General features: G+C 40.0%; 1 long non-coding RNA gene across 1 annotated transcript; it reads left to right on the top strand.

The window, feature by feature from the left end:
* Window positions 1-6,023: 6,023 nt before the first annotated feature.
* LOC138150614 (uncharacterized) lies at window positions 6,024-17,262 on the top strand. The gene is made up of 2 exons (XR_011165595.1): window positions 6,024-6,378; window positions 16,404-17,262. It is a non-coding gene; the product is annotated as an uncharacterized lncRNA (long non-coding RNA).
* Window positions 17,263-26,436: the final 9,174 nt, after the last annotated feature.

Genomic DNA, 26,436 nt, shown 5'->3' with positions numbered 1-26,436 from the left:
TTTGGGAATGAGTGAGATTGCAGAAAGGATCCACACAGCACCAAGGGGCATTTTGCATTTTAGTCTCATGACTTTGTTCTGTTTCATGAACCCACCACAAAAGTTCTTCTATCCTCATTATGGTATAGATACCATACCCTCATATAGTATTCTTGAAGGCTCTGGCAGTTTCTCTCAAGCTAGGAAGTCTTTGACTTTGCCAGTCACAGACTGTAGGTCTCCTGTACATTGCCCAATGAAGCTAAGCAGGGAGAGGCTTGTCTCCAGGCAGCTGGCCAATGGGTAGTGAATCTTTGGGCCATGACATCTAATGCCTTCTAGGTATTCCTAAAAAAGAAGCGAATATCTCATTCAATCCCCACGACAATCCTGGGAGACAGCTGCTATTATTATCCCCATTTTACATAAAAGGAAACTGAGGCACAGAGAGATAAAGTAACTTACTCAAAGTTACACAGTCAATACTTTAAGAATCCATGACTGTGTCATTGTGCATAAACCCTCCTGTGATGAAGATTTGTACTTCAGACTGTAGTACATGTTCTTTGTAAGTAGCTATGGCCAAAGCATTTGTATCCCTTCACAGCTGGCCCAGCAATGAGCCTGTCTGCACTTAGCTGAGCATATCCTGAGATAGAAGAGAAGCTTTTTCAGTCTGTTTGAGTTTGTGTTCCTCTGCTGGAGTCACCTTCAAAAACCCAAGGTCATGTCTTCAGTCTAATGAGGCATTAGAGAAAGATTCCAGTAAGAGCAAAAAGTTTTATAGGAAATGAATTCAAGGAAGGGCACATCTCCCCATTTAAATATTTCACTTGAAGTAAAACATTCCAAATAAATGTTTCCTTTGGTGTCATGGGAAAAATACTAGACAGAGAGTCAGGAAACCTAGGGACTAACTGTTGGGCCCATTTCCTCCTGTATAAAAAGAAGGTGGTTGGACCAAATAAGCACTCAGCTCCTTTCCAGCTGCATGGAGACAAGGTAAATATGATTCCAATTTGAAAGTTCAAAAAACTTTGCAGTATAATTTGATATCTTGTACTGGTAGGTTTCCTTTTTCCCATGTTTTATGATCCCTGGCAACTGATTAGATATGGGATGGGGATTGGTATGATAATAAGTGAGTGTGAAGGGTCAGGAGTGACCTTTTAGATTCCTAATGTGGGTGAAAAGGATAGTGGATCAAATACAGATCAAAGCAGATCATTTCTGTTCCTCAATTGTTCACTATAGTCCAAGAACTCGAGGGAAGTAATGGGGGGAAAGGAATCATTTAAATGATTTGGTACTGCTTAAAAAATAGAAGTCAATAAATGGACCCAATTAGTTCTACAATATACAAAAACCAATAAGCACAGTATCTTTAGTGATTGATAAATCTAGGTATCAGGGTAAACTCACTATTTGACAAAAACTTCTGGGAAAACTGGAAAGCAGTTTGGCAGAAACTAAGTATAGATCAATATCTCACATTGTATACCAAGATAAGATCAAAATGTGTACATGATTTAGAAATAAGTGGTGATACCATCAGCAAATTAGGGAAGCATGGAATAGTTTACTTGTCAGATCTATGGATAAGGGAAAAATTTATGAGCAAACAAGAAATAGAGAGCATTACAGGATATAAAATGGATAATTTTTATTACATTAAATTAAAAGAGTTTTGTACATACATAAATAAACCAATTCAACCAAGTTTAAAAGGAAAGCAGATAACTGGCCGTGTAACTTTGAGTAAGTTACTTAATCCCAATTGCTTAAAAAAAAATTAAATTAAATTAAAATAAAAGGAAAGCAGAAAAGTATGTGGGGGGGATAGTATTTACAGCAAATTTCTCTGATAAAAGCCTCATTTCTCAAATATATAGAGAACCAAGTTAAATTTATAAGAATACATGTCATTCCATAATTGATAAATGCTCAAAGGATATGAACAGGCAGTTTTCAAAAGAAGAAATCCAAGCTATCAACAATCAACATATGAGGGCGGAGCCAAGATGGCAGAGTAAAAACAGGAACTTTTCTGAGTGCCACTCCAATCACCTCCAATACCTGTAAAATATGACTCAAAACAAATTTTAAGAGCTACAGAATCCACAAAGTGACAGAGAGAAACATATCTCCCACTGAAGGCAGCCTGGCAGAAAGGGTCTATCACAACAGGCTGTGAGCCAAGTGCAGTCCAGTGTGAGCCGTGCTCCAGCCCAGGAAAGCTCTGACCAGTGGCCCAGACCCACCTGAGCAGACTTCAGGAGAGTGAATAACCATTAACTGTGGCGGTTTCCTGACTTCTCAACCCATGGAACTGGGTGACAAAAGAACACCGTCTAGCCCCTGCCTCCAGGGAGAGAGGTGACAGAGGCACAGTGGCTGCAGCTGTTGCCCCTTGGCTGCCTCTCAAGCACCTGGCCTGCAGATCATAGGGGGACCAAGCAACCATTCAGAGGGTAATCACTTTGACCTGCTTGGATCTGGATCATGATCTTCAGTGGTGGTCCTGGGGTATGTGGCAGTGTGCCAAAGCTTGGGGTATCTGTAGAGAGGGCACCTTCCTCAGATCTCTGACAACATTTGCAAAACCCCAGCAATTTGGGATTTAGCTCGCTCCACTCTGGAAGCAGAATTCTACCATGGCAAAGAGCTCAAAGTCAAGTAACTGGCTGGCAAGATGAGCAAGCAGAAGAATCAATCAGACCATAGGATCCTTTTTTGGGGACAAAAAGGATCAAAACATGGAACCAGAAGAAGTCAATGAAGTCAAAACTCCTGCATCAAAAGCTCCCAGGAAAAATATGATCTAGTTACAGACCATGGAGGAGTTCAAGAGAAGTGAAGGAAAAATTGGAAAGAAAATGAGAATGATGCAAGAAAATCATGAAAAGCAAATCAACAGCCTGCTAAAGGAGACCCCCCAAAATACTGAAGAAAATAACACCTTAAAAATAGACTAACTCAAATAGTAAAAGAAGCCCCAAAAGTCAACGAGGAGAAGAATGCCTTAAAAAACAGAATTGTCCAGATGGAAAAAGAATTTCAAAAACTCACTGAAGAGAATAATTCCTTCAAAATTAGATTAGAGCAAATGGAAGCTAATGACTTTATGAGAAATCAAGATACTATAAAATAGATCCAAACAAATGAAAAAAAAATAGAAGGCAATGTGAAATATCTCATTGGAAAAACCACTGACCTGGAAAATAGATCCAAGAGAGATAATTTAAAAATTACTGGACTACTTGAAAGCCATGATCAAAAAAAGAAAGAGCCCAGACACCATCTTTCAAGAAATTCTCAAGGAAAATTGCCCTGATATTTTAGAACCAGAGGGAAAAATAGACATTGAAAGAATTCACTGATTGCCTCTTGAAAAAGATCCCAAAAAGAAAACTCCAAAGAATATCATAGCCAAATTCCAGAGTTCCCAAGTCAAGGAGAAAATATTGCAAAATATTTCCCAGGAAGAAACAATTTGAGTATTGTGGAAACACAATCAGGATAACACAAGGTCTAGCAGTTTCTACATTAAGGGATCAAAGGGCTTGTAATATTATATTCTCTGAAGGTCAAAAGAGCTAGGATTAAAATCAAGAATTACCTACCCAGCAAAACTGAATATAATGCTTCAGGGGAAAAATGGTCATTTAATGAAATAGAGGACTTTCAAGCATTCTTAATGAAAAAAAACAGAACTAAACATAAAATTTGACTTTCAAATACAAGAAGAAAGAGGAGCATGAGAAGGTAAATGGGAAAAAAGAAATCATAAGGAACTTATTAAAGTTAAACTATTTACATATGGAAAAACAATAATTGTTACTCATGAGACTTTTCTCAGTATGAGGATAGTTGAAGGGAATATATATAGATATATGTATACATATATATATGTATGTATAGGAAGGTGTATGTGTGTATAAATACATATGTGAGTGTGTGTATATGTGTGTACATGTATACATAGATAGAGGGCACAGGGTCAGTTGAATAAGAAGGGATGATATCTAAAAAATAAAATTAAGAGGTGAGAGAGGAACATAATGAGAGAAGAGAAAAGGAGAGATAGAATAGGATAAGTTCTCTCATATAAATGAGGCAAGAGAAAACTGTTACAATGGAGGGAAGAGCAGGAAGGTGAAAGGGAATGGGTCAACCTTATTCTCGTTGAATTTGTCTTAAGGAGGGAATAACATACACACTCATTTGGGTATTTTGCCCTACAGGGAAGTGGGGAGGGAGTGGATAAGCTGGGGGGGGATGATAGAAGGGAGGGCCGATTGGGGGAGATGGTAGTTAGAAGCACACACTTTTGAAAAGGGACAGGGTCAAAGTAGAAAATAGAATAAGTGGGGGGCGGGATCGGATGGAGGGAAATATAGTTAGTCTTTCACAATATAACTACTATGGAAATGATTTGGGTAACTATATATGTACAACCTATATTGAATTGCTTATCTTCCCAGTGGGTATGGGTGAGGAGGGAAGAAGGGAAATAATCTGGAAATCAAAGTTTTAGAAACAAATGTTTAAAAAATGTTTTTTACATGCCACTGGGAAATAAGATATATAGGCACTGGGGTATAGAAATCCATCTTGCCCTATTAGAATGTTAGAGGGGGTATAAGAGGATATAAGAGATGATATAAGAGAGAGCATATTGGGGGAAGGGGTATTCAGTAGGCTTGCTATCTTGGGGTGGGGTTGGGGGTAGGGGAAAGACAGGGAGAAAATTTGTAACTCAAAATCTTATGGAAATGAATGTTGAAAACTAAAAATTAAAAAGTACATTCAGAAATAACAATTATAACAAGGAAAAAAACAATGAACATATAAAAATGCTCTAAATCATTAATAATTAGAGAAATGCAAAATAAGCAATTCTTAAGTTACACCCATTAAAGTAACTGTGACTTTCTCTTTCATAGATGTCAGATTGGCAAAACTGACAAAAAGCAAAATGACAAATGTTAGAGGGGCTTTGGGGAAGAGAGGTAAACAAATGCTGTTGGAGCTACAAATTGGTGCAGCCATTCTAGACAGAAATTTGGATCTATGCACAAAAAGTCACTGACCTATGCATACCCTTTGACCCAAAAATGCTATTACTATGCTTATATTACAAGATTAAAAGAGAAAAAGCACCCATATTTACAAAAATGTTTATAGCAGCTCTTTTCATGATAGCCAAAAAACTGTCGCTTAAGAGAGTGACCACCAACTAGATAATGGCTAAACATTATAGTACAGGGTATCTCAAAAGTCTTAGCAAAAGTTCAAGCAAATGAAGCTTAGAATTGCACTTAGACTTTTGGAACACCCTAGAGATGAATGTGGTGGATTTGCACCATAAGAAATGAAAAAACTGATGATTTCAGAGGAAACTGGGAAGATCTCTATGAATTGATACATAGTGAAGTCAGTAGAACCAGGAGAACAATTTAAACAATGACAACATTTTAAAAACAAACAACTTAGAAAGATTTTAGAACTCTGATCAGTGCAATGATAAACCACAATACAAAGCATTAGCCATCAACTGCCTCAAAGGTGGTAGACATAAGAGACATGTATTTTTTAATGTGACCAACATGGGTACTTGTTTTGTTGAACTATATATTTGTTATAAGGGTTTTCTTTTTCTTTTTAAAAAAAATTATTCAATGGGAAGGAGGAAAGAAGAGTAAAAGACAATAAATGCTAGTAAAAATAAATAATTTTAAAAAAAAGAAAGGTAGTGGAGAATGGGAGAGATACTGTAACTGTAGCATTGTAGAAAGTCAACTATTACCTTCATTTTTAGAAAAGGAAGGAGAGTGGAGTCTACAAACTTGAGGTCAGTGAGCTTGGTATCTATATTCTACAAGCCTGCTTTCCTTTGGCCTGCTGCCTAATTTCTTTTTTAGCCCTCTGCTCGATTTTCTTATATGTAGTGGTCTTTCTGCCTAATTTCTTTTCATTCCTCAACCTGATTTCTTTTCTGAACACTGCGAGATTTCTTTCCAGATTTCTACCTGACTTCTTTTTAGAACTCTGATTCATCTAAGTCGTCCTTTGCCTGATTTCTTTTCAGTCTCCTACCCAGTTTATTTTTATCTCACCCACTTGTACGCCTCACTCTTCATTCTGCAACCAAGGAAACATGCCCAGGGAGGGGCAGAGTCAGGGCCGAATTGGGGCCTGGGCAGGGAGAAGCCCATCCAGAAATAGAAAGGAGAGGAGGGGGATATTGAGTTTCCAAGCAGTTGTAGGGAAGGGGGCAAAGAGGGAGGAGGAAACCGGGAGGAGGGGTTCTGATATAAAAGAAACTCCCCTTCCCCTTGGGCCTGGAGCCCTGGACCTCAGTACCCTTTCCTGTCTTCTACCTGTAAGGAAGTTCAGGTAAGGGGTACAAATTTCAGTGCTGGGGGAAGGGAGGTGAGGAATAGAAGAATCAATGGGAAAGCTTCTCTAGTACTGTTGGGCAGGGTTGAGGCAGAGAAAATAGAGTGTGTGTGTGTGTGTGTGTGTGTGTGTGTGTGTGTGTGTGTGTGTGTAAGACTAACAGAAACTGAAAGACAAAAGCAGACAGCATGTGTGCAGATAATAATCAGAAATCTCAAATAATAAAAAGTTAATTTTTTAATTTAATTTTTAATTGTTTTAAAATATAATTTTTGAAAGGATTAATTAGAAAGTGTTTGTTACTTTTCTATCACTTCCTTTGGGAGTGAATTTATGGCTCAGATAATTTTTTAAATCCTATAATTTTTTTTCAGGTTCTAAAGTACTTATAACCCAATTCAACAAATATTTATCAAGCACCTACTAAATTCTAGGCATTTGGGTAAAAAAGTAAAGAAGAAAAAAATAACAGCTCCATACCTGAGAGACAAACAACAAATGATGGAGGGGATGCCCCAAAACAGGCACACTAATGTATTCAAGAACCTTGTAATCTAGTGGAAGGAGAAGACATGAACCCAAATAGCTAAAATAAAAACTAGGATGTGATAACTGCATAGGAGAGGTCAAACTATTGTAATAGGAAAGATTTCCATCTCATCATAGTACTACCAAAATGTTAAGACCCTTTCCTTTTTTTAGCCTTCTCCTAGAAGCATTAGTATTTTAACACTTTATAAAATAAATATAATTCTAAAACATTGTGGCTGAAGCAGTGTAAGCTTCCTAAATTACATCTCTGGATCAAATGGATTCTGATGTGGAAGGAAATGAAAAGGCTACTTGAGGCTCTTAATGTGTTATTAGTTGATATTTGTAGGGGCAGATATACAAATTTGTTCTGACAGCACAATTGCCACACTGCAAATATAATTAAAGTTCTCAATAGTAATGGGAAATATTTTCTGTCATTCATAGCCTTAATATTTCTCCCTTTGAAATGTTACCCCAAAGGCAGCTAAACAAAATGTTCATATAGGCAGCCCCTACCTAACATAGTTAATTGGTTTCCATGAAAACGTGGTGTTAGGTGAAATAACATTACAGGTGGGGACAGTTAGTTCCATGGTAACAATATTATAAATGTAAGGATGGCACAGTGGGGAGGGGGGGTTATGACAACATAGTAGGGTCTGATCATAATGGAAAAGGAATATTATCAGGAATGATGTTGACCAGGGCAATATCATATAGGATATACCAGGATTGAACTCCCCCCTCTTTAAAAGATCAACTCAAGTACTCTTTCCTACAGGAAGAATTCTCCCCCAACCTCTTGGACCTTACCTACTACTTTCTTATAGATCTCTAATGCACCTTATTTGTTGATGTTGTTATTGTTCAGTCATTCCAATTGTGTCCGACTCTTAGTGACCCCGTTATGGGGTTTTCTTGGCAAAGATACCTGAGTGGTTTGCCATTTCCTTGTCCATCTCCTTTTGCAAATAGGGAAACAGAGGCAAACATGGTTAAGTGTCTTGTCCAGGGTCACACAGCTAGTAAGTGTCTGAGGCTGGATTTGAATTCAGCTTCCTGACTCCAGGCCCAGCACTCTATCCACTATGCTACCTAGCTGCCCAACCTGTGGTAGAACCTTCTGAACTCATATTGGTCTGATCAGCCACAGTCAGGTGCACTGTACAATGACTCCAGCATAGTGGTATCATTTTGGTTCTCTTCAGGAACCAAGGACAACAGTCAGCCAACCAACCAACCAACCGTACTTATTGTGTTATATTGTGATTTTACTTATCTAAGATGGTATCATGCCTACCTACTACTGTGAGCTCCACACAGAGAATGGCTCCATCATAGACTACTTTTCTATCTCCTCCAATTCCTCATATAGTGTTTTACATACTATAGTCACTTTATAAATATTTTCAGCTAATGAATGGTATTATTTGAACCAATTGTTCCTCTTCAGAAGAAAGGGAAAATGAAAAAATAAGAATAGGTTTTCTTTTGGAACAAAACAAAAGTATCATTTTTGTAGTTATGAATATTCCTAATTTAATGCAGATTTATGAGAGATACTTTTTTATACTTGTCTGGGACTCTTATTTCTTTAAAATAATTCATACAAGTGGTTACAATCACAAATATGATTTTAACCAAAAATATTGCTAGCTTACCACACTACTAGGAAGGAATCAACATAGGTGATAAAATGCTGCTACTCTTCAGTAGTCTAGTGCCTTTTGAAAATATATACAAATATAAACTGGTGATCAAAAGCATAATGTTCATTTATATAAAACCTCTGTCTTCCTCAAAATCTCTTTGCTATTGTTGTCTTTATTTGGGAAGAATACCCAAATCAGAAGAAATGTTGTTTCTTTTGTTTACTTTATTAATCTTAAATTAGACAATCAGGTAGAAAGAACTATGCATTGTGTGGCATAGAAAGAAAGTCCTTATGGCTATATTCAATTCAATTCTGCCAACAATGAATGGGCTGGGAAATTTGACTTCCATGCTTGGAAAAAATTCTAGAACAAATGGCTGATTAGTGACACTCCAGAAAAGCAATGGGTGATTTTGACAGGCTTAGTGATAGACCAAGAAGATTCTGTAGCTATATTTTAGCCAGATATTAGCAAAGCATTTGGCATAGTCTCTTGTGTTATTCTTATGGCCAAGATGAAAGATGTGGCAGAGGAAGATGAACTCAGAACAAGTTGAATGATACTGATCTATTAACAGTTCAGTGGCAACTTGGAATTCAGTCTCCAATGGTGTATCCCAGGGATCTGTCCTGAGCCCTTTGTTGTTTAATATTTTTATCAGTAACTTGGATATAAATGTATCAATGGCATGCATATCAAATGTGTAGCTGGCACAAAGCTGGGGAGTGATAGCTAATCCGTTGAATGTCAGAGTCAGAATCCAAAAAAGATCTTGACAAGCTAGAAAACTGGGTCAAATCAGATGAGATGAAATTTATTTTTAATATGCTTTATTGATGTCTTTTGTCCTTATATTAGTCATTTCTGGGAAAAAAAATTAAACCCTTACATCCCCTTACTTTTCCTGTATTTCCCCTAATCCTCCCTTATAACAAATAAAAATAATTAAGTAAAAATATTCCACATAGTGATTGTAGACACTGTAGATGTTCCACCCTAGTAACATACCCAATCGTTTCTGTTGTGAGGAAGACAGCATGTCTGTATATGTTTTCTCAAAGATTATTGGCTTTACAATTACTCAGAGTTCAGTTCCCCTTTAGGGATCTTTTGGTTTATAATATTGTAATCACAATAGGTGGTGTTGTTTTGGTTCTGCTTATTTAATTTTACATCAATTCATACAAATCTTCCCATGGTTCTCAAGTTTTTCATATGTACCTTTTTCTTACTGAACAATATTTCATCATGCTCATATACCATACTTTTTTCATCTACCTCCCAATCTAGTAAAATGAAATGTAATAAGGATAAATGTAAAGTTGGATATTAGAAAAAATCAACTTTGCAAACATGAGAGAGAAAAGACATGACTAGAAAGTTGTTCTTCTGAGGAAGATGCTGGGGTTGGAATGAATTGTAAACTCAGTAAACATCAATGGCCAGATGTGGCTTTCAAAAAAGTTAATGTGATCTGAGGCTTCATTAAGAGAGGTATTGTATCCAAAAAGAAAGGGTGATGGTCCCACTGTCCTCTGCCCTGATACAAACACATCTAAAGCTTTTTGCTAAGTTCTGGACAGCACAGCTAAAGAGGGACATAGATAACCTTGAGAAGGTCAAAAGGAGACCAGCCAAGACAGTGGAGGACTTCAAGATCATGCCATATGAGAAGTCATTGACGGAGGTGGGAAGGTTGGTCTGGGAAAAGAAAAGGATTAAGGAGGACATGAGGGATTTCTTCAAGTATCTGAAGGGCTATCTAGGATCAACAGGTAGATGTAGCTATCTCAGGGTAGAATGTGTGGCTTTGGTAGGTGGTAGGTTCCCCCTCATGGGGGCCATTCAAATAAAGGCTGGATGACCATTTGTAAGGGCTATTATAGAGGAAGGAAGGATTTCTGACACCTGAACTTTCCTCTAAAAGAAAGAAAGAATTTCAAAAGGGGGCAGGATTTGGAGACATATAACATGGGAATAGTATATGTCTAGTTTGGGAGATAGCCTAAGCAAATTCTCAAAGGTGGGACATAAAACATCAAGTTCAGGCAACAGCTTACAGTCAAGTTTAACTGAAACATAGAAGGCATAAGGAGGAATACCATGAAATAAGGACTGGAAATACAAATCAGAGGCAGATTGTAGAAGGCTTTAAATAATCTTGTATTTTGTTCCTATCTTACAAATGATTTTCTATGAGCTAATCCATTTTGCCCATTCAATCAACAAGGTAGTTCATAAGACCAAAGATTCAGAAACAGAATGGATCGTAGAGAATATTGAGTCCAGTCTCCTCGCTTTTCAAATGAGGAAACTGAGGACCAGAGAAGGTAAGGTACTTGCTCAAAAGCACACAGGTGGCAATATTAAGTGCTACAAACTGGGATCTGAAACCAATTCCCCTAGTTCTAGGTTATTAGAGACAGGACTTGAACCCAGGAGTTCCTGAGTCTGTCCCCAGCACCCTATTCACTACATCATACTGCCTTTCATAAGGGAGCTTAATTTCACTTAATGCTATCTCATTCTGATACTATAGAAAACTCTACAAGATAGAAAGAGGGCAAATAGAATCTGGACATTAAGGATTAGATTCAATACTTCCTATTCTAAATGAAGGATGATAAAATCAGCGTTTTTCTCCCCTCTTCCAAAAAAAGACAGGATAATCTGATAGCATCTGTTTAAAAAAATCCTTAAATACAGGGTGGCCCAAAAGTCTTGCCATAGTCCAGGCCTGCACAACAAATGCCCTGCAAAGGATTTTGGGATACTGTCACATGACCTGTGGCAACTAAACATCATCACTCTGTCTCTAGTCTAACTAATCTGCAGCTGAAGAAGTTTACAAATTGTGCAGGGCTGTTGTAGTCTAAAGCTTTGAGTTCTTTCTCACCTTCCCTTCCTCTCTATGTTTTCTACCAGTTTCTCCTGGTGCTTACAAGGAAAAGGAGAGGAAAGAGATTAAGAAAATTACAATAGGACAGAGGGCCAAGAAGAGAGTGCTTTCTAGTAATTATTTTGGAGGGAAAAAAAGAAAGGCCCCATCTCCCAAGAGTACAGTAAGACAAACCACCTGCTGCAAGTCTAAGAAAATTCATTGAAAATTAACAAACAGCTCACACATCATGTGATGAGCTTTTAACAGGTTCATCTGGGGTTGGCAAACTTCAGGCTAAGATTTGGCCCCCAAGCAGTAGCATGCTGAGCCCTGGGCTAAATGATGACGTTCAATGCAATCCCCAAAGCAATTAGTATGCACTTACTAAGTGCCAAGCTCTCTGCTAGGCTCTGGAGAGAGACAAAGCTCAAGGAACTTATATTGTACTGAGGGGAAAACACTCACCCAGGTAAGTAAATATAAGGTACTTCAAAAGTCATAGTGTCATTTGAAGTTCTCAAAAGTCTTAATGCAGTTTAAAGTTTTTAAAGCTTAAAATGGCACTAAGACTTTTGGGATGCCCTGTGTATGATATGTACAAAGTACTTGGGGTCTAGGGGCAAGAAGGCATGAACAACTAGGGAAATCAGAAAAAGCTCCTTATAGGAAGCCACATTTGACATAAACACAAGGCCTTCACTATCCTAGTCACCTTCCTCAGAATATGATCTAGCTTATAATGCCCTTTCTAAAAATAATGGCACCATGGGGCGGCTAGGTGACACAGTGAATAGAGCACTGGCCCTGGACTCAGGAGGACCTGCATTCAAATCCGGCCTCAGACACTTAACACAAAACTAGCCATGTGACCTTGGGCAACTCACTTAACCCCAACCACCCTTCCAAAAAGCAAAAAATAATTAAAAATTTAAAAATGGCACCAGATCTGGAAAAAAGTACTGGAGATGTGGTCTGACTAAAGTAGAGGACAGTAGGGGTGGCTAGGTGGCGCAGCAAATACAGGGCCGGCCCTGGAGTCAGGAGGACCTGGGTTTGGATCTGGCCTTAGACACTTAACACACACACACACACACAAATAGCCATGTGACCTTGGGCAAGTCACTTAACCCCAATTGCCCTCCCCAAAAAAGTAGAGGGCAGTGAATTTTTCACATTCCTTACCTTGTACCTGTGTACACTATGCTTCCCTTGGAATAGCATCGGATAAAATGCAAGACTTGGAATCTGGAAACCTGAGTTCAAACTCTGGACAAGGGCAAGTCCATTTAACCTCTGTCTAGCTTAGTTTTCTCATAGGTAAAATGGGGATAATAATAGCATCTCCCTCCCAAGGTTGTTGTGAGGATCAGACAAGATAATAATGGTAAAGCATAGTGTCAGGTATATAGTAAACACTATATAAACGTTAGGTGGTAGTAGTAGTAGTAGTATTTGGGGCTGCCCTGTCATACTGTTTACTCATTTAGATCAAGCAGTCAACTAAGACTTATAGATCTTCTTCACATGAGTTAATCATGCCTCCTCCATCCTCCCCTTGCTAGCTGATTTTTTAATCCAAGTGTAGTATTGTAGATTTATCCCTATTAAATTTCATTATATTCTATTTGGCTCATTGTTCTAGCCTATAAAGATCTTTTGGGATTCTAAGTCTGACACTGAATGTGTGTTAGCATTCCCTTCCAAATTCATGTCAATTGAAAATTGACAAGTGTGCCTTCTATGCTTTATCTGAGTTGTTGATGTTGAATAGCATAAGGCCAAGGAAAGATCTTTGGGTCATTCTACTAGACACCTTTCATACTGACCGTGAGCCACTGGTGACCACTCTTTGTACCTGATCATTAAATCAGCTCCAAAGGCACCTGTAGACACCTATGGACTTAAAGCCTCCATTATGTTGCAAAAATTAAGAATTAGGGGTTGCTACAGTGTCCTTGGTCTAGTGTCCTTGGATTCTTTTGAATCACTGAACAAATCAGAATTCAGGACTGGCCCTAATCCTTCACAAAACAGATCTCTTAACCAGATCTTCCCAAGGCTGTGTCTACTATCGTTCCATTATGATAAATATGACAAAATCGTTACTGAAAACGGTATGCTTTTGTCCCTTTAGTTACTATGAAATTTCCTCATCTTTTGTTTCATGATTGCCATAAATGTGAGTCAGAAATTGCTTGAGTAAAAAAGGAATTCTGACTAGTATGGGGTCCTCTGTTGTCCAGGATTTTTCTCCAAGCAATCTGCTTGTAAAATAATAAATGTATCTGACCTACTAAAGCTAAACACAGAATAGAGAATGTTTTTCTTACTCTTCTTGGTATGGTGACTCAGGTTTCAATGCCAGAAGTCCTCTAAACCACTTTTCTCTGAAAACCCCAGAGCCAAATGCAGACCAGAGACCTTTTGAAATCCCTAAAGAAAGGGGCAAGCAGGTCTCTGATTAACCAAAGGAAACTCTTTTGACCAGACTCTCCCTCCCAAGAAATTGCTGATACACTAATCAAGGTACCTCCAACAAACTTCAACTAAACATAGCATCCAGACTGTTTTCTTCCACATACCAATCATTTAATCCTCTTTCTTTCTCCCTCTTATCTACAATGATACATAAGAGACTTTGTCAAATAATTTGCTAAAATCTAGATTTAATGTGTTTACTATTTCTCAACATAGTACCTAGGCTGTATTAGGCTCTTTAAAAATAATTATGGGGTGGCTAGGTGGCACAGTGAATAGAGCACCGGCCCCGGAGTCAGGAGGACCTGAGTTCAAATCCAGCCTCAGACACCTAACACTAGCCATGTGACCTTGGGCAAGTCACTTAACCCCAATTGCCCTGCCATCCCCCCTCCAAAAAGGAAAAGAAAATTATTCTAAACTGAATATTTTCTTATTGTATTCTTGCCAGCATACAAAACAGATCAAGTAAAATTTGGGAAATACACACGCATACATATCAAAGTCTGACAAAAATAGACATTTGTATGATTAGCCTGGCACACTGTTATATGGCTAAGCTTTTATACCTACTTCAGAATCCGCTCTCTTCTGAATAGTTGTAATTCCTATCCCCTCTCATTACTGCCCAAATCCAAATATAAAAACTAGATTAGGGCATCTTTCAAAGTAACTTAAGTAACTCTTACCAGTGGAATGAAACAGACTTGGGCGGGGGGGCCCAAAAGGACCTGTATTTGAAGATCCCCTAGGCAACAGAGTGTTGTGTTGTACATTCTGCAGGCAAAAAGGTTTCAAATATGCAACAGCTTTACAAACCCTCACTATGGAGAGCTCAACGTACTGCCACAGCTGACTGACAGACAACCAGACATGATCATGGATAATAGGTGGTTGCATAGGGGTTTGCATACTAACCCAAGCACACACATAGTTCAGTCCTTTCAGTTGTATCTGATTCTCTGTGACCCAGTTTGGATTTTCTTGGCAAAGATCCTGGAGTGATTTGCTGTTTCCTTCTCCAGCTCATTTTACAGATGAAAAACTGAAGCAAACAAGGTTACGTGACTTGCCCAGGGTCACCCAGCTAGTAAGTGTCTGAGTCTGAATTTTAACTCAGTTCTTCCTGACTCCAGGCCTTTGTCCACTGCAGTATCATCTATCTGCCCTTTACATACATAGTTGGCTTTCAATATTGATGGAATGATTCTTATGACCTTCCAATCTAGGAACATTTTCCCAAAAGGCAAATATCTTGGTTAGGTAAAATTTCTTCTTTATGAACACATGTTGACCTGTAGTGAATCCTCTTTCCCTTTCTAAATGTTCACATACTAGCCCTTTAAAGGCCCTCTAGAATTTTGCCAAGAATAGAATTCAAACTCACTGGACTGTTTAATGGCCTCCTCCCCTCTTTCTTCAAGTTCAAAGTTTTTTTTTCTTTTTTTAAAATCAGGATATTTACCGTTCTCCAATTTCGCAGGACCTCTCCTATTTTGCAGTCTTTAAAAGATCACTGACAACTACTCAGTCATTCAAACCCACCAGTTGGTTCTTTCAGTATGTCAGAATGTAGCTTATCTGTGCCTTGTGACTTCGACACATCGAATACAGCCAAGGGGTCTCTTACCATCGCCAAATTCCTTCACTAGCAATCAGTTAGTCAACAAGCATTTATTCATTGTCTACTATGTTCCAGGCAATGGGACTACAAGGGCCAAACCGAAAACAACCACCACAAAAACCCAACCCTGCCTTCGAGGAGGGTAACACTCTATTGTGGGAAATAACAAGTATACTACTTCAAGATATTGGCACTTGGAGTAGGCAAAAAGGGGATGAATGGAAGAGATGCTGTGGAGGTAAAACAGACAGGTTTGGGTTATTGATTATATTAAAGAGGTGAAGAAAAGGAAAGAGGAAAGACTGTAAACCAGGCAGTCTAGTGAGTTGCAGCACCACAGACAGAAATAGTAAAGTCAGAAGGGGGAGCAGGTTTAGGGAAAATGTTAATGAGCTTGGTTTTGGACATGGGATCATTAGGACTTAGCATTAGAAGGAGCTTTATTGGTCACCTAGCAAAACCTCCCTCATTTTACATGTGAGGAAACTGGGGCCCAGAGAGATGAAGGAACTTCTCTAAGATCTCACAGTTAATCAAGTTTCACACGGACTTACACTATCAACACTAAGGATTTGCCATTTTTTTACCATCGATCTCAATATGTTATTTCCAGGGCCTTTGTGATCTCACCCATTGTTAGGATATCAGATATCCTAAGGGGCATGAAGTGGTTGTTTTAGCTCAGTCTTGTGCCTGCTAGAGACCAAAGCAGGGATGCTCAGAAGCCCTGGAGTGGGGGCCTCTCTCTCTACCCCCCACCAGCAAAGAAAGTGATGCCCTACAGAGACTGATTTCCAGGGCCTGGCAAAAGCCTCCCTTCTCATTATTCATCATTTATTGTTTGTTTCAGGCCCTCTGGGTAAAAAATCTACATGGGCTTCTCTACAGCTCTCGAGGATGTGGCTTCCCACTATCTCTCCATTTTTGTGATTGGATTCTACATCTTGGGGAGCTTGCAGGAAGGTAGAGAGCTGGTCATCCTACTGACCCAGATACTCTCCACGGAGCTTCTGGTCCCCATGCACCTAGCTCTGATGAAGACCTTGCACGTACTGAGGGCCTGCTCCTTGTGGCTCCTTTCTACCCTGTTCCATTGGAGTCAAAGATGCAACCTGTCCCTGTGGAGGGAAATGAGGCAGAAACAAGGAAGCATCCTTTTTGACTGGACCCAGCAGGCATACATTGGGTTAGTCATCTTCTACCAAGCGAACAGCAATGTCTGCAAGACCATACTCGATAAAACCACAAAGCAGCTTTTCTTCATCTCTCTTCTCGATGGCCTGGACAAGTTCTGGATACTGGTCTATCAATGGACCCAGGTCATGATAACTTTTTCCATCCTAAAGCAGGTCAAGACATGGTGGGGTTTCCATCCCACTGCTGTTACCCATGAGCCTTGCATGCCTATTATTCTAGAGCACCAGCAGATTTATGACCCAATGAGTATCACTGCCAACCTTGCCTACTGCAAGAGGCCTTCCCCCAGATTCCATCTACGTCAGATTCCTGGCAGGGCCCATAAGGTCAAGAGAGAAAATCAGCAGCTGGAAGGTGCTCCTTAACACTATGGTCCCATGAAACATAAAGGGGAAAGCTCCACCTTGTCACCTTCTGGGTAGACCTGATATCAGCATATCTGGAATATTTCTATGGAGGAACACCCACTCGACTTGTTGACAATAAAATAAAGTGACCATGTGTGAAACCTCTTCAGAGGGTCAGTGGCTTTTTTGTTGGACAAGTCGAGAGACAAAGGTCTGTTGAATTGCTACCTATCCCTTCAATTCTAGCTTAAAAGGAGCACTAGGCATGGTGAAAGGGCTGATATGGCTAGGTAAACAGAAGGTGATTAATAACAAGCGCTGATAATAGTCACCATTTATATAGCACCTACTATGTGCCAGGCACTGTGCTAAGCACTTTCCAATTATCATCTCATTTGATCCTTACAACAACCCTTCAGGGTAGGTGCTATTATTATCCCCATTTTACAGTTGAGGAAACTGAGGCAGTCAGTAAAGTGACTTGCCCAGGGTCACACAGCTAGTAAGTGTCTGAGGCTGGATAGAAACTCAGGTCTTCCTGACTCCAGACCCAGTGTGACTTCTAGTTACCCTAGATTAACATTTTAATGGGAACCCCTTAACCATGAGAATTCTGCCAACCAAATTGTGGCCCTCAGAAGTAAGCATACACATTCCAATAGGGTCTGACTAGGGCCGAGCACAGCAGCAGAAGCAGAGTGTCACTGGAACAGGCAGGCCTGGATGGTCCAAAGGCCTTCACTTTCCTTTGCCCAGGAACAAGAGCCTAGTCCAACGTATCAGCCACCCTGTTTGCCGACTTGACATTTACTTCCCTTCTGCTCTATAGGGAGAAAGGGTGAAAGAGACAATTTTCTCAGTTGCTTTTCAAAAAATGGCTAGAGTTCAAACTTCCATTCCATAGGTTCAATCCCCATGTCATCTCATCTAATATCTAGACCAATCTGGTGGTCACCAATACAAGATACTGTGATTATTAGCCATACAGAAGATGGTTGAGAAAAGGAAGTTTTATTTCTCTTGAAGAGATAGAAAACAATTTTCCCCCTCAGAGGAAACTAAGGTCAAAATCAAGTAGGGAGAGAAAGAGACACAGAGACAGAGATACACACAAAAAGAGAGAGGCATAGGCAGAAGCAGAGAGATAAGGACATGGAAACACAGAGACAAAGAAATACACAGTCAGAGAGAGACAGAGAGAAACCAAGAGACAAGAGAGAGCAAAGACATATAGACACAGAGATAGAGAGGCACAGAGACAGAGAAAAACAGAAACAGAGACACAGAGATAGAGGCACAGAGACAGAGAAAAACAGAAACACCTTGATAGAGACAAAAACACAGAAAAACAGATATGTACACATTAAGAGAAAGAGACAGAGAGACATTGACAGAGGCAGGGAGAGACAGACAGAATAGAAACCGAGAGACAAGAGACACAGAAACAGAGAAAAATAGAGATGCGGAGACAGAGATAGAAACAGAGACAGTAAAAGACAGACACAGGCAGAGAGAGAGAGAGACATAAAGACATACATAGCGACAGGCAGAGAAACAGACACAAAGTGAGAGATAGAGCTATAGACAGAGACAGAAACATAGATACAGAGACAGACTTAGAGACACAGACAGCAACACAGAGGCAGACAGAAATACAGAGACACTGAGACAAAGGTAAAGACACAGAGACAAAGAAGGTCACAGAAACAGAGACACAGAGATAGAGGGACAGCAACAGAGAAAAACAGAAACAGAGACACAGAGATAGAGGCACTGAGACAGAGAGGATACATGAATCCCGATCTCCTCCTAGACATAGAGTCTCATAAAGAAAATGGAGCTGAGGAAAAGCCTGGGTGGGGGGTAGGGGGAACTGGAGCCACAGTTGCTGAGAGCAGTGAGACTACTTGGCATGGGCATTACTGTGGCTGGCCAAATAGCTTTGGTGCTGCTGCTAGCCAGCCTTATCTATTGTCAGAGGTCATCCAGAGTCAAAAACAGACCCCATTTTCTCCCCTCCCTTCCCCCCACGAGGCTATCACACATCTGGAGTGGGGGCCACACTAAAAGATATCTGAATTCACATGAACGAACTAGCCGATCCTGACTTTAGAAGGCTGATGATGAAACCTTTCCTCAATAGCGAGGTGGGGCACTACTGAGATACTGTCAGACTTGGCTAAAGTTTCCATTTATTGTGTTTGGCAATATCTTCGCTGGAGAAAGGGAAAGTTCTATGGGTTAGAGGGAGTCACTTGGAAGAGATAATGATGCAAAAATCAAAACAAAAAAAAAAAACACTGAAGCAAAAAAAAAGGCAAAAAACCCTGATGTTGTTGCTGCTGCTGCTGTGGTTATCAATGATGATAATGGTGATGATTTTTAAGAATTAGCCACGTAGGTAATTCACATCACCTTTTGGCTTCTTTTCCCTGACCAGAAAACATGAACTGCCTAGGCTGAGCTCCAGGAGGGGAAGAACCATATGTGTCTACGTTTGGCTTCTCCCAAGAGTCTATCAAGGCACTCTATAGAGAAGGGCCACTTTGTAGGACTGAATTGTTACTGAAAGGGGATAAGTAAACATTGTGAGAAATAACTGGATTATATAAACGGAAAGTTTAAGTCCTTAAGGGAAAAAAAAGTTCCCAAGATATTTAAAAGTTCAAACCAACTATGGCTACATCTCAATGTATCTTCAAATACATGTTGATCATCAATTCTTAAGAGCCCTTAGAGGTTGTCAAGTCCAACCCCATCATCAACAAATGGTCATCTAGTCTCTGTTTCAAAACCTCATTTATTCAATAATAAATTTTTAATAAATTATAAATAATAAATCTTTCTATTTGGGGAGAGCTCCAACTGTCAGGAAATGTTTACTGCTGTTGAGTGAAACTTTGCTTCCCTATAGTTGCTGTCCTAGCATTCTCGATATGGGTTATCCAACTGTGGTTGAACAGACCAATATGGGTCCAGGATGCTCAGCCACAGGTTGGACACAAATAGTCCATGTGAACATTTGGGGTGTATTCTCTAAATCTGGGCATCTCAAATTTCTGTTGAACTACTTCAATTCTGCCTTGCTCATAGAGCACACAGCACCTTCTTTGATGTAGGTATGCCATGCTGCGAGGTCCTGTGCCAGTGTCTCCCATGTCATCTAATCAATGCCAAAGTTCTTTAGAGAGCCCCTGAAAGTCCTTGAACTGCTTCTTCTGACCACATGTGAGTGCTTGCCTTGTGTAAGTTCTCCATAAAATGGTCTTTTAGGCAAATGTGTATTTGGCATTGGAATAATGTATCCAGCCCATTGGAGCTGCATTCTCTGCAGTAGAGTTTGAATCCTTGGAAGATTACTTTGAAAAACAAAGAAAGGTACCACAGTGTCTGGTACCTTACCCAGTCAGGTGATCATCAGAATCTTCTTAAGATCATTCAAATGGAAGCGATTCAATTTCCTGGCATGGTGCTGGTAGACTGTCCAGGTTTCACAGGCATACAACAATGAGGTCAGCACACTGGCTCTGTAGACCTTCATCTTGGTAGGCAGTCTGATACTTCTCTCTCCTACTTTCCTTCAGAGCCTCCCAAACACTGAGCTAACTCTAGCAATGTGTGCATCAACCTTATCATCTATGTGGACATCCTTGGAAAGTACACTGCCAAGATAAGTGAATTTATCCACAGCATTCAGAATCTCTCCATTTGCCAGTCCAATCCTAGTTCTGCTTTCTAGGGCTTAGCAGAACAAGTTCTCCAATGGAACAAATTTTCCAATATTTGAAGATTTAGAGATTGTTGAGTTCAGCCCCTTCTCATATAGAGGAAACAAGTGAGACCCAAGGTCCCACAGCAACTACCTTCCTCTTAGCCACTCCAAGTTTTCTGCTTCTCTATATAAGCTTAACCCACAATGATCTTTGCTTTCTCAGGACTCCTACAGCTTTTACATGCTACAACATTCTATGTTTCATTGCATTATGTACTGCTCTCGAATTCATGTCATCACCTATTTACTGAGCACCTACTACATACAAGGACCCATGCTAGGCACTCCATTGTTACTGTTGTGTCCAGTCATTTCAGTCATGTCTAACTCTTTGTTATCCCATTTGGGGTTTCCTTGGCAGAGACTCTAGAGGGGTTTTCCATTTCCTTCTCCAGCTCATTTTACAGATGAGGAAACTAAGGCCAACAGGGTGAAGTGACTTGCCCAGGGTCACACAGCTAGCAAGTGACTGAGGGTGATATTGAACTCAGTAAGATGAGTCTTCCTGACTCCAGGCCTAACACTATCCACTTCATCCTCTAGATACCCTAGGTACTGAGAGGTACATAAAGAAGAACAAGATAGACTCTGCCCCTCAAGGAGTGTACAGTTGAGTGGGGCAGATAGTATGTATGTAAACAACTCTAATCCAAGGCAAAATATGACTAGCTCATGGCATAGGTAGAAAATGCTAAGGAGATGGAAAGGGCAGAGAAATTACTTTGGCTTAGGAGATTCAGGAAAGGTTTCATAAAGAAGAAAACATCTGAACTGGGACTTTAATGATAAGTAAAGTTCCAAGTTATTTAATTTATCTGGAATTTTGATGAGTAAAATGTTGCTTGGAAAAATTCAGCTTTTAACTGGAGGTGGAAAGGTAGAGGATGTGAAAGAAGGTCATTTAAAGACAAAAGTCAAGGGTACAGAAGGTAGAAAAAGCATGGGATGTCAAGAGATCCTTGAGCGATACAATCTAGCTACATTGTGGAGTGTCTCAATGGGAGAGAAGGTGACCTTCCATTTCGGTTACATGAGGAACAGAGCAAGTGAAGCCAAAACAGAGAATGGAGAGCTTGAACTCACTTTATCTCTGTAGATCTGAGTTTCCTTCTCTGAAAAATGAGGGAATTGCCCCATGCCAAGAATTCTTAAACTTTTTAATGTCTTGTACCCCTTTGATGGCCAAGTGAAACTTATAGAAACTTCTACAATAATTTTAAATGCAAAAAATAAAATAATGCATGGAATTACAAAGGGAACCAATTATATTGAATATGGTTAATAATTTGTTTAATTTACAGATCCCTCTAAAATCTACCCATGAACCCCTTGGGGTTCCATGATCCCAGGTTAAGAACTCTTACCCTACAGGTAGAACAGCTCCAAAGTATAGAACAAGGTGGCCAAGAAACCCAATATAACACAAAAAAGATGAATCCATTAACCCACCATTGGCAGAGAACACATTTTTTGTTGTTTTCACAGTAATATATCTGTTTTTACACTGAGCTATCCATACTTCTGCAAACTGGCTAAAATTAAAAAAAAAGGAATTGAATCCAGGCCCTTAGTTATAACATACTGCTGAAACTAAATGAACTAATATGTCAGTATAACTCAACTAACCTCCTAGCCCCAAATTAACTTGTTCCTACGGTGCCTGTTACACAGACATAATTAGTTACATAATTAAACTGACTATAAAGAAAAAAAGATTAGAAAGAAGGGAAGCAAAAGATGGGTAGCAGTGGGGTTCCCATGGAGCACAGACTCTGGGATCACCCCCTACCACAGAAAGTTTCCTCATCTGTAAAAACAAGGTAGTTGAACTACATGTCTTTGTGGGTCTTTATGATTCTAGGATCAGCTGGAGAATTTTTTCTGCATGACTTGAAGAAAACAGATAACACATGGTCATTTATCTCCCTTAGGTGTCAGGAATGGTTTAGGTCAGCTCTGCCTCAAAGTACAGGGGATGGGCCTGTGGAGGTCCCTGCCAGTCCTCTGATCCCCAAATTCCCTGGCCTTCCTCCAGTATGAAGATAAAGCAGAGATTAATTTGGAAGGGTGCCAGTGGCTGATTCAGCTTCCCATATTATGGGGCTTGGGGGTCCGAATGAATTTCAGAGAATAAGGAAATTCCCTTGAAAATATAAGGTAACCCATTTAAACCTATAGCATTCCCATGTAAGGTTGAACAGTATTGAATAGGATGACTTTTAAATGGACAGTGTCCAAGGAACGTTTGGTTATTATTGGGGATATTCAAGGCCACTATTTCCTTTTAAGGAAAAAAATCCCCTGGATCAACTACTTAGTCAAAATGTTAAATAGGCACCTTGAGTTTTCAAGATTGATTTCAAAACTCTTCTGACCCCTCATGACCGTGGAACTGGCCCTGCTGTTATATGTTAGTTTGTTCTTGTCTCCATGGTTACCTAATTCAAGAGTTCTTAATCTGTGGCCCATGAAACCCCCAGGTTTCATTTATAGATTTCAGGAAGTCTGCAACCTGGGTGGAAAAAAACATCTTTATTTCCATATAATTGGTTTTCTTTGTAATCCTATGTATTTTATTGTATGCATTAAAAAATATGAGGTTGACAACTTTATGCAACTTTGCCTCACTTAAATCTAATTCATGATCAAGTCAACACCTTAAACTGTGATGTCACTGGTCCTCTTTGAAAACAAAGAATGAGGGGTGGCTAGGTGGTGCAGTGAGTAGAGCACTGGCCCTGGAGAGTCAGGAGGACCTGGGTTTGGATCCAGCCTCAGACACTTGACACATACACACAAAAACTAGCCGTGTGACCTTGGGCAAGTCACTTAACCTCAATTGCTCTACCCTCCCTCCTCCAAAAAAAAAAGAAAACAAAGGATGAACAACAAAACGGATTCTGAGAAGGGGTCCAAGTCACAAAAAAAGGGTTAAGAACTTCCTAAACAGGAATTTGCTCTGGAGGATAGGAACAAGGAAGGGAACTGAACCTGTGATTTCATTGGTACTGGTGATTCCCAGAGAAGGAACCTCCCACTTTAAATGCACCTTGACAGTTTTTCTGCAATTCATAGTCTCTAAGTTCCTTAGATCACTGCTCAGGTGCCATGGTCTGTATGTGGTATGGGCAGGACTTGACCCCAGGGCTTCCTGGCTTCAAGGTCAGCCCTCCCATCCACTGTGCCTGACACATGGGAGTCATCAATCCTAAGAGAAGTATCACCAACATCCTCCTGCCATGTCCCCATAAAATCATGTTCAGGCTAACCCAATTAGATTCTCCTCTTAAGCACAGCAGAATTGACATTCAGGAGGGAAGTAGAGAAGGTTATACTTTGTCCCAGATTTGGACCAGAGTGCCTAGCATGTGCTAGCTGTGTGCCCAAGGGCAAAACCATTCACATCTCACTTTCAGTTTCCTCTCCAATAAAATGGGGGCAAAACTTGTCTTATGTACCTGGCCAGGATGCTCTGTAGATCAAATGACTTAATTCATGGGAAAAGACCTAATAAGTCTAGAATGCTCCTGCTTCTTTCTAGACTCAGCTCTGTTGCCACCTTCTGGAGAAAGCGTCTGCTGAAATGCCTACTTGTTAGCGCTCTCCCTCTTCAAATAACAGCATATTCATTTATTTGTTAAATTGTACATCTCTTACTCTCTCTCTCCCCCTGGAATATAAGCTACTTGAAGGCAGGGACTTTCTGTTATTGTTTCTTTCTCTCCCCAGGGACCACAACAGACTTGCATAAAGCAAACACCAAATAAATGTTTACTGAATGAATGACAGACTATTGTTACTACTGCAATAAAATTAGTTTCAAAGTGGGATATAAATATAATGTGCAACAGTCAACTTGAGGGGCGGTTAGGTGGAGCAGTGAATAGATCACCGGCCCTGGAGTCAGGAGGACCTGATTTCAAATCCGGCCTCAGACACTTAACACAAAAACTAGCCGTGTGACCTTGGGCAAGTCACTTAACCTCAATTGCCCTCCAAAAAGCAAAAAAAATAAAAAACGGTCAACTTGAAGGAACCATCCAAATTTGGGGTTAGACTGGCATTTGTAGAATCAAAAATTGATTGAAATAATAGGCCATTTTGTTGGATCTTGGCTTGAGAGAGGAACTGATCTTGATTCACAGATCCATTCATCCCTTCCTTTTGAAAAGGAGCTATGGAAAGAGGAAATCTGATAACTGAAAAATCCAGATGAAGGGACTGGAGAGCCTAGCATGGAAGTGGTCAGCACACTAAGAGATAGGCCAGGATAGCCTATCAGAAGATTGAGACTAATTTTGCACCTGAGTCAGGGATCCTTGACTTCAGGACCGTCAGAATGGGCCCCAGGGACAAATCTGGGGACCCTTTCAATTGTACCTAGCAAAGCTACATTTTTTTCCCATCTAGTTAGTCAACTGGGCAGGCCTGTCAATTCCTTATCTGTTACTTTCCATACAAAACTCATAAACGGAGAAATAATAAGATACACGGTTATGTTATATAGGGCTTAAACATAGACTAAGGATAAGGAGAGAGTATTCCTTATTGGTCTCATCAGTGGGAGCTAATATGGGGGTTAGGGTTGTTAGAACAAAAGGGCACACTGATACCAGACCATATACAGGCTACAAGAAGCAAACCATGGATAAGCATACTCTGGGTTTGGAAAAAAGGCCCTTCCTCTGAGAAAGGAGAGAGATAAAAGAAAGTCATATGCCTTCTTCCCTGTGCTCCACGCCCACCCACAACCACCAGTGCATTTTCAGCTTGGCTTTCCTTGCTTGTTAGCACGACCTAATAACCTACATTATACTAGAATCTGTTATAAAAGGATTTAACTTGAGTTGGTACATAGACCAAAATGGACACAGACTCAGTGAAATGGTATAACAAAGAATACTCCCTCAAAACTGTGTCTACAACCTCTCGTGATTTTCCCAATTTTGGTGTAGACAATCATTTAGGCAAATCTGGTTCAAGACTCCAGAAATGCAAGCTCTCCGATCATAAATCAGGAACAATTAGAGCCACTAATCAAACAGGAGAGTATTTAATTAAGACAGAATTTCAATGTAATTCATAGAAGAAAACAAGCCTAACTAACCTAACTAACTGCCTTCCTGGGACAACTCATGCAACTGGTGGTCAAAAGTGGGATTTCAGTATTGGCTGTAAGACTCTGGTCCAGTTCCCACCACATGAAACTGCCATCCTGTGTCCCCATTCTCTACAGCTTCCAAAACCTGAACACAGTGAGTACACTGGCACCTCGTGCTCAGTAGATTGTGGGGTAACACATCAGATTGTGGTAACTCAGTAAAATCCTAGGACTTGACAAATACTATATCTAGTTGCCTCTTCAAGAGCTTTCCCCATCTGGTTACTTCAATTTCCTCTTCTCAGATCTTTGTAGCTTGACATAATCCCTGCATCTGGACACCAGTCTCACAAAAATATGACATCATGAGGCTTTCTCCAATGAATGCTAGGCTTCCCTGATCCTCCATCATGAGCACTTGAAGCCACACTGAAGAGGTCCATCTCAGGCAAAAGTCCATGTCCAC

The sequence above is a fragment of the Petaurus breviceps genome, unplaced genomic scaffold (assembly GCF_028583685.1).
Source record: "Petaurus breviceps papuanus isolate PSGF00001 unplaced genomic scaffold, PetGlider_PUasm1.0 90881, whole genome shotgun sequence".
In the NCBI taxonomy this organism is placed as follows: Eukaryota; Metazoa; Chordata; class Mammalia; order Diprotodontia; family Petauridae; genus Petaurus; species Petaurus breviceps.
Note: the sequence above shows the minus strand (reverse complement) of the source record. Positions and strands in the feature narration are given on the sequence as shown.